At 32.7% G+C, this 17,633-nt stretch overlaps 1 protein-coding gene across 7 annotated transcripts in view; it reads left to right on the top strand.

Moving 5' to 3' along the window:
- The first annotated feature begins 7,827 nt into the window (after positions 1–7,827).
- The window catches only part of LOC106458567 (CLIP-associating protein 1-A-like), a 199,705-nt gene continuing 189,899 nt past the window's right edge, over positions 7,828–17,633 (top strand). For 6 of the 7 annotated variants that reach the window (XM_022384825.1, XM_022384827.1, XM_022384830.1 and 3 more), the window contains exon 1: positions 7,828–8,027. The gene's annotated coding sequence lies outside the window, so the exon portion shown is untranslated. The remainder of the gene's footprint in view (positions 8,028–17,633) is intronic. The other variant, XM_022384826.1, reaches the window with a different exon arrangement.

Genomic DNA, 17,633 nt, shown 5'->3' on the forward strand with positions numbered 1-17,633 from the left:
TTCTCCTGAAGACTTACCTCACTAAAACTCGGGTTTCGATACCAGCAGTGAGCGCAGCTCAGACAGCCCGTTGTGCTACTTTGTGCTTAACAAGAAACAAACAAAAAGTTCAGTTCTGGTTAATAAGCAGAATTATATAACAAATTCAATTCTGCTTTGATTAATTTCTTTAAAATAAATATATTAAAAATTTCATTAAGGGTGAAAAATTCAAGCAACGTGTGGTCTTCCATTGAAACCAAATACTCCAAAAACACCAAAAAATGATGAAATTTTGCACAGCTAATAATCACCAATAAGAAAGTTAGAATAATGACTACAGCACATTTGACCACAGAAAATAATCTTCAATAAAAAATGAATAAACGAAAAATAAAACGCTTTTATATTTGTTTCTCACAAAACGTATTTAATATCTAAAAGTACAGATTTTCTGAAACTAATTGCAGAGTTAGCTTTGGTTCAAGTGGTGGCAAGTTGTCACAAAAACTATAACTAAAATGGATGACAAAAAGTTAGGTTTTTTAATATTTATTTTCACTGAACTACACTAAACTAATGTTTATAACACCCAACTCACCTGTGAAAAATTAACGTTTATCTCCCGAAAAATTTCGGGTTATTTGATTTATTTAATGTTTCATCCGACGTGTATTCATTAATTAGTACCCTGCTCTATTTTGTCGTAACGAGCTATTCTGTGTAAGTATACTACCTATCTCATATCATTATATTTAAACAATCAACATTTCGCTTGTTCTACTGAGGAGAAGACTTTCAATCTTCTCTTCTCATTCCTTCCTCTTGGATCATCTTCTCTGAGACTGGCTCTTTAACGGTTAAACATTATGCAACTCATTCTATTAAATATAATATACATACATTATACGATACAAACCTTACTAGCATCTTAAATCACATGAATAATTTCTTAATTCCTATCCATTACATTAGTTTTGTTAATAATATATGTTATGTTATTCAAATCACTAGATCTGTAAGTTAATTTTTATCTAAAAAAAATATTAGTGAATAGCATATTACAGAGAAAATTAAATACATTTCTAAAGAAATTCATTATGCACGAAATAAACTGTATAATTAGTATAACAACTCCTCGGGTCTGGCATGGCCTGGTGGTTAGGATTCTTAACTTGTAATCTGCGGGTCGTGGGATCGAAACCCGTTCAGAATATGCTCGTCCTTTCAGCCGTGGGATCATTAATGTTACGATCAATCTCACTATTCGTTGGTAAAGGAGTAGCCCAATAGTTGGCGGTGAGTGGTGTTGACTAGCTGCTTTCCCTCTAGTCTATCACTGCGACATTAGAGACTAGCGCAGATAGCCTAGCGTTGCTTTACACGAAAATTCAATACAAATAAAACAAAAATTACCATTTGTTCCTAAAATTACAAAGACTACTGCACTATACATGATAAAAAAACCCATCATTAATCCATAATATGTTAAGTGAAATATAAATTAACTACCAGATAAACAAAAATACTTTTATACTCGGTTAACATTTTTCAATACCTGGAACCAATATGTCACATGTAGGTTTAAGAATTTTAATAAGTATATGTGCTCATTTAATTACAATAATTGATTTCTCTATAACAAACACCTCGTTTCAAACCTTGTTCTAGAAACAGTGCACAATGTTTTAAACCTTCAGATTAATATGCAAGTTACAGGAAATATTTCAAATATCTTTTTATTTGCACTTCTTTGGTTTACCAAGGACAATATTTTTTATATTTTTTGACCATCTGAATCCCTGATGTGCACAGACTCCTGGGTTTTGTTTTACATAATAATGTTTTCAAATTTGGAGAACAAATACACAATCAGATGCAAGGAGTAGCTACAGGTAATAAAATTGCTGTAGCCTTTGCTTTAATTTTCATGCATGCTATTGAGACTAAAGCAACCTGGAGACTGGCCACTTGGCGGAGAACAGTTTCCTGCCCTGTGGCTGCGTTTTACTGATGATATTTATTGGACTTAGAACGGTGGTTTGACAGCTTAATTCGCTTTCATCAGTTCCTAAACCAGTATATGCGTTACTTATTGAGAATTTACAATTTCTAGACACTTCTACGGTTATATTGGATGGTAAGACGGTCAGTAACGTATACAAAAAATAAAAAAAGCCGCTACTTCTACATTTCTGCTCTTGTCACTCATGGGTAATGAAGAGGTTTATACTTCTAAGCTAATTAACGAGACTTTCAAGTATTTGTAACAACTTTGGTGATTTAATAGAGGCGAGGGCAGTTTCCTGGAGAATTTAAAATCAAATGTTTATCCTAAAAGATTGGTTAACAAAATTTTCACTATTCATGACAAAACAAACGATGGAAAAAAAACAGGAGTCATGAAAAAATGTTGCATTACTAACACCTTTTATTAGTCCTAGAATAAATAATATCGTTAAGAACGCTGTGAAGGAATATGGGTTTCTTATACGGGTGATAGAAAAGTTTGAATATTCAATTAAAGTTCATTTAGTGAGCTCAGCATTTAAACCCCGCGATAATTGTCAGAAGAACAACCTGTGACTTCTGAAGACATATACGGTGAAAAATGTAGTTTACAGTATCTCTTATGGGACTTGTAAAGAAAAATATATCGGAGAAACTGAGTGACTCATGTGTTGCATGGAAGATCTCCGTGCTAAAATTATGGGTGAGATTGATAGAAGTGCAGTTGCAGCACATCTCATTAAGGAGCACGGTGGGCCTAAATTCGATCACATTTTTAGTATTAAAATAGAAATAAAATGCTACGGTTTCCGGACAGGAAGTACAGGGAGTCCCTTTTCATCAGATCTGAGAAGCCTTATGTCAACAAAGATAGTGCTGCCACTTTAAATGGTGGATTTATGTATATATGAATGTTTTAACACCTTCTACTCTATTGCTTTTGTAATAATGTTTACATGTGGCTTTAACTACATTTAATGTTTACATGTACATATTCATTAGGCTGAATATTCATATGAGTCATCTTTTGTTTTCGTTTTTAAATTAATATTTTTTCACCATGATTATATTCTTGTAATACATTTATTGCTGTTAACTTTTCGTTGCTGGTAATGTGATTGAATGTCAGACGATTCATGAGAACGGATTGTTATTGTTACGTCTCCGTTTGTTAATTGATTTTCAGTAACTTCGTTCCGACGAAACTTTAGCGACATAAGTCCTTACTTAATAAAACTGGTTTATTCTTTCTGAATATAACTTTACCGATACACTTATTTTCAACAGTCGCTCTTTTACAAACGTTTTAACAACGAACGTTAACTTCAACAATACTTCCTCTCTGCAGTTCAATTACTCACTACCTACACACACATTATTCTGTCACGTTGTCACCCTCTTTTATATACCAGACTACCCTATATCTAGTAAATGCTAGAGCATTCGCCAAGATACAGGATAGTTATAGAAAGCAGAGGGCGTGAGAATAGTCACGTGATCTCGCTGACGCAACATTATTATTATAAATTACATCAGCTGTTTTGTTCTGTTAAGACTGGACTTATGTTCATTATAGGGTGCTTACCTCTTGATAAAACCATAAGATAAAACGTTGAGAAATTAAAGATTTTTCATTGGATTCTGGTTGTTAAAAGGTTTATTTATAAATTATATAAAATTTCTTTGTTAAAGAGGTGATTTTTGTATTTTCCTTCTTTAAAGGTATTTATGTAGAACAATATTTTTTTTGTTTAAGGGTGCCCCCCCCCCAGTGACGTAGCGGTATGTCTGCAGACTTTCAACGCTAGAATCCGGGTTTCGATACTCGTGGTGGGCAGTGCACAGATAGCCCATTGTGTAGCTTTGTGCTTAATTACAAACAAACAAACAATTGTTTAAGGGTATTTTTGTGATATTGTATTTGTTTCTTTCTTCAAGGGCATTTCAATGTGATTGCGATATTTTCTCTTTGTTTAAGAGAATTTTTGTGGTATTGCATCTTTTTTGCCCCCCAGTGGCACAGCGGTATGTCTGCGGACTTACAACGCTAGAAACCGGGTTTCGATACCCGTGGTGGGCAGAGCACAGACAGCCCTTGTGTAGCTTTGTGCATAATTAAAAACAAACAAACAAACAAGCATCTTTTTTTGTTGTTATTCAAGGATTGTGATTTATTTGTGGCGTGTAAATGTTTACTGGATTAAGAAACATAATTATCGAACCAGCACGAATTTGAAGTTTATTGGTTTTAAAATTAAAATTGAATTAATTGTCGGCTTGAGGAAAAGCCTGAAGTAGGAAAGATAGGAATTTGTGGCATATGAAAATACCATACGTTTCCATCTTCTTGTAATACTATGATATTTATTCTGAATTTATTCTTTATTCTAAATATGTATCGGTTTCACATAACATGTGGTCGAGAAAGCCGTTACGTTGGTTGATTTCTAAAGCTACATTTGTTCCGTTGTTGTTAACGACCGGGGAGAAAATATTGCTCGATACAACACGCTGATTAAGAATGATAACAACAGAGTCTTTCAACGATAATTCAGATGATATCTAGAGGTTATGAGTCCAACCTATTTTTAATGACAATGACCAGTCCTGTGGGTATAGCATGTAGTGCATGTTAATGTGGGATTTCTTGCGAAATAAGGAATGTTGCATTTAACCAGCCTGAAACTTAGTCTTCAGTTAGTCAGTCTGGTCTGGAACCTGACCTTTAGTTGTCAGTTCTGTGATCAAGTAAAGGTGATCATACCATGTAAATAACAACACGTACACAGGCACATTGCGTTTACTGAAGAGGGTTCATTTTATATTTTACTTTGTGTCTAGCCTCATTACATTATTTTACCATGACTCACTTAGTTAGAGATTTAGTACTACTCAGTATTCAATATCTTGAGTCAATATCCTTATACCTAATTTATCCAGTGAGCTTTAAAGTTAATTCAGTTTCATCTGGATTACCAAATCAGGTTCCTCATTGGTAATGTAAGATGTCCCTCTAAATGCAGAATTGTCACTTCTCACATCATTATGGTTTGACGTTACTGCAACTGTCATGACTTTAGTCTATGCATTGTATCCAGGATCTGGACATTCGCGAATGGACATGCTAATTTGTCAGCATTTGTATACTGCTATGTCGGTTAGTGTGGTACAATAAAGCTGTACTTTCGCAGCATGGTTTTCCAAGTACAGTTATACCTTATGTTTTTTTTTTAGCTTATTAGCCATTTCAGTAACATATGGTCCATTCAAATGGTGAACCCACTACCAAATATTTGACAAGTTCTATAACTGCAAACAACCCTTTCTTGATCATACATTATCAGTGCTCAGGAATGTTCAGCATGCGACTGACATGTGTAACCATGCTATTCTGTACATGTGGCAAAATCGCACCTATTCCACTATCATTGCCATCTCTATCCAGGATGAATGGACAATCTCAACGAGGATAAGTCAAAACTGGTGCTTTCACGAAAGTGCATTTCAAGGACTGAACTTGTTAAAAACAAGGCCCATCATTAGATCTTATTTCACAGATGACCTCAGGTTGAACAGCACTTTTTTGTGGTAATTTAATGTTTTTAAATTATTTCCTCAGTTTAGATTCAAACCCAAGATATCTCACAATTTAAATATCCCAACTAAGCTAAAGGGTTAGCCTCCTAACACTTGCTAGTAAGGTACATTTTTTTGTCATATACACGAATATAATATATTTTGTATCTCCTTTAGTGATTCATAAATTTTCGTTTATTAGGCTTGTATGCAGTTTTAGAATAAACACGTGGTCCAGAAAGCCATTGAGGTTGCCTTGTTTTAGTTTCTTTGCTCTCTATGGTAGATAATATATTCTGCCTGGGAGGATATGCAGTAACATCTATTTTTAGCTCAGATAACAATTATTCTCAGAAGATTGGTAAGATTATGTCTCAAAAGTTTTTGGTAATTTGACTTAATGTACAAAGTTTAGTAGGTACTAAAGTGGACTTGAAATCAAATAATAGGCGTATCAATGATTCCTTAATTTCTTAAGTTCTTAATCACTGCTCAACCAATGGATTGTGCTATTTCACCATAACTTTGATACATATTAACGTCAACACTAACTGGTCCTTGTGTCAGGTGATTCTTTTTTTTTATCCAAATATTATTTTTCAAAAGTTCAAGTGAAATTTTAGTGATCGACAAGTCTAGCTGTAACTCAGTGCGATTAAACAAACAACAGTGATAAGTCAATGTCTGGTCCGTTGGATTTCTAATAGAAAAAAATATATTACAGTTATCGACTAACATCTTTTAAATCATAGTTAGGTAAGGTTAACAGTTCAAATAATTTAGTTTTCTATACAGAATCCCATATTCACTGAAAAAATAAAATAAGATAAATTAAAGATGAATAAAATCTACTCAAAGCATACGAATAGAAACAACTGTAATTCTAGGTGTGCAAGTATACACGCTGAGTTTTCTTTTTTGTTTGTTTCATAATAAATGTTGTATTCTTCTCCTTTTACTACCAAATTTGTTAAGTCGTATTATTTCACACACACATTAGGAAAACTCAGTTAAGTTGTCAGATTCAGAATTTCTCTTCTTATTTCCTGAGTGAATCTGCTGTTGTTAGCGGGTTTAACTATCTGACACTTGTCTAGAACAATTTGTTTCCTCCGAAAAAAACATAGTTTTAACAACTCAAACTTTCACCTCTCTATACAAATCTCTTGTTGGGTCACTTATAGAATACTGCGTAAGTTTGATCTCTTTATCTAAGACAGAGTATTGACTTATTGGAAAAGGTTCAAAGGGATGAAGAGGATATTTTATGGAAATAGGTTAATGTATTGTTTGAAGTGCACAGTATTATCCGGGGGATCGATATGATAACGACTTCTTATTTTTTTGTGCTTTATTCTGAAAACAATAGACGAGAGTACAAAAGTTTAAAACTTGTAAAATACAGGCTATAGGCTCTCGTTATGGTAGAATTATTTTCCTGTCAGTGTAGTTGATTTATGAAATGTGTTGCCGTCGGCAGTGATGGATGCTAGGCCTTTGTCATAGTTTAAAATAGGAGTCGATAATTTCGTGAAAAAAGGGTGAATTTAATTTACGTTTTACTCCTAGAGGCTTAGCGGTAAGTCTGAAGGCTTATAACGCTAAAAATCGAGTTTTGATACCCGTGCTGGGCCCAGCGTAGATAGCCAATTATGTAACTTTGGGCTTAACGATGAACAAACAAACAGTTTAAATTTTTTACTTTCTCTCAAGGGTAGATGTGTTTGTTTGTTTTTGAATTTCGCGCAAAGCTACACGAGGGCTATCTGCGCTAGCCGTCCCTAATTTAGCAGTGTAAGACTAGAGGGAAGGCAGCTAGCCTTCCCTCTAGTCTTTCACTGCTAAATTAGGGACGGCTAGCGCAGATAGCCCTTATGTAGCTTTGTGCGAAATTCAAACAAACCAAGCCCTTATTGACCGTATGTTTTTTAAATAAGAATTAAAAAGCAAACTGAAGTATGTCATAAGACAAAAAATAATTTAAATATCGTTTTACTTATCAATTTTTATTAATGATAAAGAACTTAGCTAAGGATTGTATTAAAAAGAATTAGTACTATGTAATGAAGGTTTTTAATAGTTAATTTATTTCACTTTGAAATTATTTAAATTTACAACTATTATAACTGAAATGCTTCTGAATTAACATATATAACGCAGTCAAAAAAAAAATCTTCGTATCATACACTATTTTATAGAATGGCCCTCTGTTGTTAACACCAGTAAATATTTTGTGGCGCCGCCTATGACGTCACTTATGTAGTGTCTGTAAGTAGCCGAAATGGTGTTCGGGTGTGTACATTGTGACGTTTGTAATTTTCAAGACACTTGCAAGAAATATAATTGATTTATGAAAGTTTTCATTCCATAAATGATGATATTTAGTTGCATGTTACTATGCTATTGAAAAACATTTTCGAATTACAGGTTTGACTCTCAGATTTATACAGTTAAAACTGTAAGTAAGTATTTATTTTCATATTTTTTGACCCAGTTTTACAAATAATATCCAACTTGCACGTTTTCATTCCATTTCTAACTCCGAAGTGTCTCACTCTTAGTCTTACTCTTATTAACATTTCTGAGATTTTGTAAAAACTGATATAAATCTCATTATCAGATAAGTTTGTGGTTAACTAAGTATAAAATTTTAAGTTTACTGAAACTCCAGACTCGAAGACGATAAATGATTTTGTAAATGTAATATTGATTATATTTATAATTATAATAATTAATATTTGAATACGTAATATATTATAAATGCTTTTATTTGACTTAAATCATATGTTTCAGTTAAAATATGCAATTATGATAATTTACATTATTATTATTAGTGTGATCAGTGAATTAAACGAAGCTGATGTTAATTATGGTGTACCGTTAATAAGTTTTCTACCGTGTAGCATTTGTTCACTTAGCTTTAGCCCGACACGTTAACATTTCGTGTCGGTGGTTATTAGTGTTTATTGAGTATGTTTAGTTTACTTGAGTTAGAGAGCCAAATGGTTAAAGTACCAAAACAGTGAGATTTTAATGTTTATGAGAACATTTGTTTGAAGGAATTAAAAGTTAATAAGTGGTTTGAAGTATAATTTGATTTATGCTCTATGCATATAAAAATGTTGCATAATTTTATTTTGTTTTTATAAGTATCAGAACTTCTAAGCAAGCTTATTATGTTCATTTCAAATTATTTTTAATTTTGTTCTTAGGTTTTGGTATTACAAATCATGAAGATGGATAGGATTGTCTAGTTTTTTAAATCATCAGTAGCTTTAAAAATGAAATTGAAATTGGTAATGAAATAAATTGAATATGTGAATAAACTAGGAAAAAAATCAAACTTGTATGCTCATGTACAGTAATGCATATTGTTATTGGTATAGATGTAGTATCTTATTTTTGACAAATGTGCCAGTAAAGTTACACTTTTGAATATAAGAATACCAGTAGTATTGATAATTTGTTTTTAATTTTATTTCAGTATAAACAGTTACTTAAAATAACACCTATAATTCAAGAAGCAAGTCTTTTTTCCAAATTTTCACATCCAAATGCATTAATTTAGATTTCTAATTTTAAAAACTACTTGACACATTTTTGTACATTCTGTAAAACTGCCAAGGTCCTTTTGAAAAAAGAAACAATATTTCAGTATAATCAGATCTTCCCAATAGTTTGTATCATCAATTAATTTGAAATGTTACAGATTAAGACAGTTTTATTTTCTTAAGTGGTAAATGGCTTATGGAATGAGTTGTTGTCAGCACCAGTGGAAGCTGGCACTTTCAAAGAGTTTAAAAGGGGAGTTGATGATTTCCCGAAAAAATATAGAGTGAGTTTAAGTTTTAAATTTTCTCAAGGGGGTTTGCAGGGACAGTCTTGAAGGACTGAATTGTCTTTTGTTCTCCATGTTTTGTGTTATATTAAAAATTGATAACAGAGGAATCATATTCTTTCAGAAGAAGCACAATTCACAGGCACTTGTTTTCTACCACTAAGCCTATTTTCTATTAGCTTCTTAATGTTTACACCATTCCATATGCACCCAACTTATAAATTAATCTCTTGTGAGGCACCTTATTAAACACTTCTTGAAAGAGTTTTTTTTTTGTTCTTCAACAGATATCATCAAGGTCACAAACGTTTTTCTTGAAGTTTTCTTATCAGTTTTGTAATAAATATGTTTAAAAAAGTTTCATTTCATGTTTTTAGTAAGAAGAATCCTTGCTGTTAGTTTTAACATTATAAGACAACTGTTTCTCGTAAGCCCTTCTCCTAATTTATTTTTGAACAAAATCCTGAGCTTTTGTATAATTCTGTAAACCTTCTTATCTGTAAGTTTAAACCTATTGCTGCTTTTATTCTTGGATTTCTCCATTAGGTCTTCAGTATAGTTCGATCTTCCCTGTTTTTCTTCTCTCTTTTTTAGGAGTGTCTATCTTGAATTACAAGCAATTTATTAAAATAAACAAAATCTAAATCTTACCCATATCATCTTTTAACTCATTATTCCAATTCGCTAATGATAAATCTTTTTCATGACCTAAGAATTGGATTTTTATAAATCAGGATCCAAAATTTCATCGCTTCTTTTTTATTTTTTTATCATAACATGCAGCTAAACAGCAAATTAATTATGCATTGATCACTATTTCCTCAAATCTTTCCCCAATTCAACTATTGTAACTACATCCTCATTAATAGTTTACAATAAATCTAAAAATTACATTCCCTCTATACGTCTCTCACTATATGATATAGAAAAATCATCTGAAATCATTTCAAGAAACCTCTATCCCTCATTACTTGATCATACAGTTCCAGTCAATGTACTAAAATTAAAATTTCCCATGATTATTACAGCATTATCCTTATTAGCAACAGCTCTTAGCTTATACAATTTCTCAGTGATATAATCTGTCAGGTTGCCTATAACAATTGTGAACTTAAAACTTTCTATTTGTGAAACCCATATACACATAAATTATACTTCTTGACTACAAATTTTTGTTCTTATTAATAGGATGCAGTTCATTCCTCATATAAAGAACCACCCCATTCCCTCTTTTAAAAAGCTGTTATTATTAAATAACTTAAATCTGGAATTTCAAACTAATTCCTTTCATCAATTTTCTCCAAATCTAAACATTATATCATAGTCTTCCATTTCAACTCATCCATTTGTTATGATACACCTAATGTTGAACCACAATAAGGTACTGCAAAGGTTGTAGGGGTATTGAAAAGTCAATTTGATTCTTCTATCTTTTACATAATCTGAAAAACATCATAATTCTAATTTAAATTATGTTATCATTATTTCTTGAAGTTAGCTTTCCTACAAATATTTGGTGTTTCTTTAAAAAGCTTAAGTACAGGGTGAAACATTAGATGACTGTAACATGTAAATACTCAGTGCTTTGTACACTATACAATAGGTGTCTTTAGGGTGCCAACTCCTGTATTATGTATGAAGTGAAGGAGTGAAAAAACTCGGTACACATAATATTAGATTTTATTACACTCCTTCTTAGAACAATTACTTTAAAAGACACAAGGGTTTATTTAAAGTGATATTTTAGACATGTATGTTTTATTTGAAAATGACAGATTTATCTTTTAAAGTAACATTTAAGTTATGTTCCAAATCTTTTTTTTCCACTCTTCTATTTTCCAAGGTATACTGTAATTTTTTATTTCCAGCTTTAAGCTCCCTCACCACTTTGTAAGTTTAGTTTAAACTCTTAACAAATTTCTTTAGAGCTTCCCTATACATTTTGCTATCTACATAGCTAGCCTACTTAAATGGAGCCTGTCTCTAGCATATAAACATAGCAAGCCTATTTAAGTGGAGCCTATCTCTAGCATATAATTCAACTTTATCCTTAAAAACTATTCCAAAAGTCTAATCAGCCCTCCTATTGATCTTTGGTAGTCTTGCATTTAAGCCTTTGATTCTGCTAAGTAATTAATTTCTCCATCTAGCTCAAGAGTGCATCCTAAAAAGCACCATACATCGATTTCTATCCCTAAACATTTGATAAAATTCTTTATAATGTTTAAGCAGTGCTTCTGATTTGTAATTTCTAACATCATTTACTGCAATATTCAAAACAAGAAAAAATCTTCCTTTTGGTATCAGTAACTAAACTGTGAACATGTTTTATAATGTCCTCTATTTTAGCACCTGGAATTAAAATTTTAGTCCTAGTCTTTCTCTGCTTCCTACAGTAAGCAACTTTATCATTATACTTAATAATAAGAGTCTATTAGAAACTGGTATCTAAATGCTAATGGAACCTACCTTTATGGACCTAATCTTTTTTACTGCTGTGCATCCTAGTAAACACATTACTTTCCTCCTCACCCTCTTCTAACTCTATCCATTTCCTGTCTTGCTTCTTTGATTTATTTCAAACGTTGATTATCCAACATGGAAAGTAGTTTTGATATTATGATTAAAAATACTTTTATTCATTGGAAAATTTTCAAATTTCACAATCAAAACCTTCATAACTTCCAGATAATTATAATTTTTTTTTATAGAAAAAACTTTATATTTTATCTGTTATTTTCACTTTTGTATCTCTGTACAGGTTTGGTGATTTGACTGATCTCGCAACCACCATAAAAATTAGGAAATAGATATAAGTTATGCTTTTTTCATTCTAGAATGACTACAAATTATAGCATGAAAACAAATGTTTAGTCTAATAAATAGTTTAAATCTCATAACATTGTACGTCTATATATGTTTATTATTTTTATGTTATTGACTTTTCAGTCATGCCTGACTATCATTATAGAAGTTGCAATGAAATGGCACATGTGCACTCATGTTACCATATCCAAGAATATAAAACTGGCCTTTACAAAGTGACATGTCTTGACTGTGTTCTAGTGGACCAGTATTTTGTAAAATACAGTCACAATTCGGTTATAATACATTACATAAGTATATACATTATTTCTATTTACAAATAAGTTCTTAAATTTCAATTATTTTTCTTAAAACATAGAACAGTAAATAAAGAAGTATAAAAAACAATTATCTTTACTAGTTATGAACTTTGTACTCGTTTGCTGCTTTCCGCAAGTTGCTAAGCCTTATCAAATTTTTATGTGTTTTATATATGAATTTTGGAATAAAAAATCATAAATTACTATATCAGTACCACAGAATTTCACTGTAATTTATCAAATTAGTATCTAAGCTGTATTTGGTTCTGAAAATGTTATTTTTCAAGCTCACTAATGTCTAACCTTACCACTTGGAATCTAGCATGAAAAGAAAGTCTCCAGTGCAAATACTTCACAAAGGCTGAGAAAACCACTAGGGGGGACATTCTGAACTTTCGATTGCTTATGTACAAATTATTGAATAAATAGGTGTATGTAAGCAAGTATTTTCAAAAATGGAAGATGGTTGTTTAGATAAATATATTAATATCTCAGAAGATAGAAAAGATAGGAGGTTATTATCTTATATTCTAACTTGCCAATATTGGTAGTTTGAGTATCTAATTCATAAGAAACTATAGATTTTGTATTTGGACATCACAAACAACTAATTTGAGTCAATTCGGCATTCAATATACCACGTGACACACAAAATTTGATATTGAGGTTTCTTTTTTTTTATTTACTTTTAAGTTAAGAAATTAACTAATGTATAATACTAAAATTTAAATTATAATCTACAATTTGATAGCAAACTTATTGACATACATTCATAAAATAGTAGTTCAATAAAATTTTGAATGTGAGTCTACAAACATGATGACATAGCCTTTGACCCATGACCATAGGAAGACCCGTGTTAGTAGGGTTAAGGTGGTATTACATACTCTGTATTAACATCCGGTTGAGTCTTTAGCCTTATGTACTATATATCACCTTTCCCATAAGGTTTAATTTATGTTGCTATTGGCCTGCAGACATTGCTGGTTGGGGTTTTGTTTGTGCTGCATATGTATAGGAAGCTTTATCATTCCACCTATGTCCTCCTATACCCAGGCAGGTCTGTCTTACCTAAGACTGGCAGCCAGAGATAAGGATCAATCCTTTTCACTGATTCATCTGACTATTATTTCTCATATCTATGACTGATTGGATTCCAATCATTTGTTATGTCCAGTGAGAACCTGGAAGTATTATATTGCCTGCACTAACACCTTTTGAGGTACTAGACAATGACTTTTTATTCATTGAGATTATTCAGTTTCCTGGGATTTATTCCCGGTTTCCTTGATGAGGTGGGAATGTAAATTGATCCATATTGTTTATTCTGGGCTTTCTTTGGAGGCAGGGAGATTTCTGCAAGTCATGTTTCATTAGATTCGTCACATTTCTATATTCTTAGTGGCCTGGTTAAATTGCCTGATGGAGGACATTGTGCTGGCTGGTATGTGTACCTCCCACAAGACACATAAATTTCACATTACTTGCATGGTCTGGCAGTATCTTCCTCTGAGAGCTTTCAGCTACCTTCTGTAGCTATCTTAACCACATTTGCTATATTATAAAGAGGGATGAGTATTTTCATTACTCATTTTGTCTCTTCTTTACTGTCCAGATTCCCTTATCTCTTTTTTTCACAGAATTCAACTCTGTGGTGAGTGTTGCCCAGGCAGGTGTTCTTTTTTCAAACCAAATCTGCACTAGTAACCATTAGTACAATATACTTTATCTAGGTTGCAACGGGCTCTGTAGAAATGAGGAGTTCCATAAGACCACCTAGAGGCTAACTGGATGGTGTTACTTTACTATGCTGGACCATCTCTCATGTACTGTTGTGAGTAAAGCATAAGGGGATTCTGCCTATCCCTGCCAATCGTTGAATTGAATGTATCTTGATCAGTTTGCTTTTAAAAGTTTAGGGAACTTGGTTCACCTATTTCACTGTTTCCAGAGCATTTTTCTTTAGGACTCCCCAATGTGCATACCCCCCTCTATATTCTACTAATGGAGCTAGGGAGTCCTTACCATACCTGGTTTCCAGTCATTGTGGTGGTGGACACAGGTTATTCCTCTAGTATTCAAGTGAATTTCCTCCACTCTTGGATAAAAGGGCAAAGTTGGGACCCTGGGTGTTTTTTTCCCAGATGTTGGTAGGAGAGGCACCAGCCTACATGGGAGCCTACTCATAATACCGGTTCAGATTTGAGGATTGACTATCTGGTTGGTTTGAACATGGCTCTTCTATTTGATCAGTATTGCTTCAATACATTGTTCATAAGTCCAAATGCAGAGTGGTCTCATCCTGGGTCCTTGGTTGAGCACAATTTATTCCATGTCCTCCATAATTCTGGGGACAAGTGGAATTTACATTGTGCACATGGTTGGGGAGTGAAGATGAGTGTTTAGAATTCCAGAGTGGATGAGTTATGTTCCTTCAGGTTGAGTTTAGCATAAAAATCCTGTTAATTGAGTTTGGGGTATTGCCTTTTGGACTTCTTCAGGTGAAGAAGAAGGTTTGTTCACTTCAGTGTTGCTTACCTTCTCTTTGTGATTCTGGTATCTTGGAACACATCACTCTATAGCTACAGGTTGGGGTCCACTCACAAGTATATATATTAAAGAAGGGTGGAAAGTGTGAGAGAGGTAAGTATTATTGGAATTATGTTTTTGATTTAAGAAAATGTTTGCTTCCAAAACATACTTATCTCCTCTCACACTACAGCTAGAATCTTACCTTGATAAGGTGGATGGGCCAGTGAGGGCATTATCCATATAGAATGCATCTGCATAAAAAATGGGCATGCCAATAAAAGATTAGCAGCCTATTGGAGGAATCACACTACATCCAGAACAGGAACTTAATTCATACAATGCAAGTGAAATTTGACATGATCCATCATCACTACAAGCCAGGCCCCAACCAGGTAGCTGACATTCCACTGCTCAGGGTTTTAATTATAGGGCTATGGTCCCTAAATCTCACATTGGTGGCAAGGGCATTTGGACAACTGTATTTCCAATAATATTTACCTCCTCTCACATAACAGCTATTACTCAACTGCTAGGGGGGTTTCTTTCATTTACCCATCTAAGCATTGGTCTGATTTTTTTCTCACTTGCTCCAGTCTTTTATTCCCCACTTAATTGCCCTTGGCAATATCTGTCTTGTGACACTCTCCACCTGTGTCAATGCACCCTCTATCCTGGTACTGTATATAAGCACCTCATTTAGATAATATTATCACTTTATGAGAATGACCCAATCTGCAGTCTCTAACACTGGCTCTAAGTAGCTTTTTCGATTTAGAAAATGTTAACTTCTGAGACTCCTACCCTTCTTTTTTAAAGAGAAAGTAAGTTTAGAGATCTTATCCTATTCCTATTAGATAACCCTTCCTTCTCTGGAATTATCCTAGAAGCCTTCCTTTGAACCCTTCTAATAAGTAAATATTCTTTCTTGGACAGAAAGATCAAACTGTGCACAGTATTCAACGTGAGGCTGAACTAGGGATTTGTATATACAGAGATAAAATTACTTTTTTCAATTTGTAATCAGTTTGTCCCCTAATGCCCCCTCAAATTCTATTTTCTTTGCTTCAAGTAACTAGAGCTTGAACTTGATAATTTATTAATTTTCAGTCTCATTCATTGATTACATTCAAGTAATCAATTATTCTCACATCAGATTTAAGTATTTGGAATATTTGAAAATAGTAATAATCTGAAACTGATTTAGATTTGTTGATTATTTTAATCATTTGAGATGTTAATCGATTAAGTTAACAACCTTGAATTCATCGAAAATAATTATGAGAAATCATGATGTCAATATTTTGATTAATTGAAAACATTAATAACTAAAAATACTTCAATTAGATGGTTATTTGCATTACATTAATCAATGTAAATTAAACTTATAGGTAATCAGTTATATTGATTAATCAGGTTAATCATCCATCTTTACTAGTAACAAAGCACTGCCTTAATGGCTTGAGTAATGTAGCCATTACTATGCATTATCCTTTTTTCAGTCATGCTGTTGAGTGGGTTTCCATCTATATTACATGTGTGATATTCAAATTATATTAACTCAAACACATTACTTTGTACTTCCTGTAACTGAGTCATTTGCTAAATATTTGTCCAACTTATTTGTTGAACCAAGTCGTTTTGTAGTACCTCAACATCCTCAATACAGCTAGAAATACCCAAGATTTTAATATCATGAGCAAACTACTAATTATGCCTCTATCAATATCATTAATGTAGATATAAAAAAAAAGGGGGCAAAGACCCAAATACTGATCGCTAAGACACTCCACTAGTAATAAAGGCCCAGTTTGACTGTGCTCTCTAACAAACTCTTTCTCTTTCAACCACCCTACAATCCAATTAACTAGTCTTACTCTAACCTCTACATATCACCATTTTCAACATCCAGATAATAAATAACATCCTCAATAAAAGTTAACAGTGTGGTACCTTCATATAAACTATTTTTTCTTGATACACCAGATAGTGAACACAGTAGAGAGAAATTTGAACAGGAAATGTTGTGTAAATTAAGTCTGTATTATTGTGGTTTTTACTGAGGTATGATAAAGAAGAGACAGGTCACAATGTTATAAAAACAGTTAGAGTAACTTTTATTTAACACACAATCAGAAGAGAAAAATGAGCACTTCAGTAGCAGGTTGTTGAAAATCTGTGTGATGGTCTGTATGAAGATCTGGTCCTCTCACTGCTCATGTGTTACCCACATCACATTAGTCTTTCTAACTGTAAGATAAGGGAAGTAATACCTTCCAGGTGTCACATTGGCCATTGGAATAGTTTGCAGACTACCTTTGTATAGGGTGCCTTACTTTACAGAGATCTTTCTCATAATAAAGTACATGAGACACCAAAGGGAATTATGACACACAACAAGAGGAACAACATTCTATTGTTAAAACTACATACATGTTTATGCAAGACAATTGTCAATAATCTTAAATGAATTTTAAGTGTTCAATTTACTAAATAAAGGAAATAGAAAACACATAGTGTGTTTGCATTTTACAATCTCACTGCGTATATTGTAATGCTTAAGCAATCTTTATGTT

Source organism: Limulus polyphemus, unplaced genomic scaffold (assembly GCF_000517525.1).
Source record: "Limulus polyphemus unplaced genomic scaffold, Limulus_polyphemus-2.1.2 Scaffold487, whole genome shotgun sequence".
NCBI classification, from domain to species: domain Eukaryota; kingdom Metazoa; phylum Arthropoda; class Merostomata; order Xiphosura; family Limulidae; genus Limulus; species Limulus polyphemus.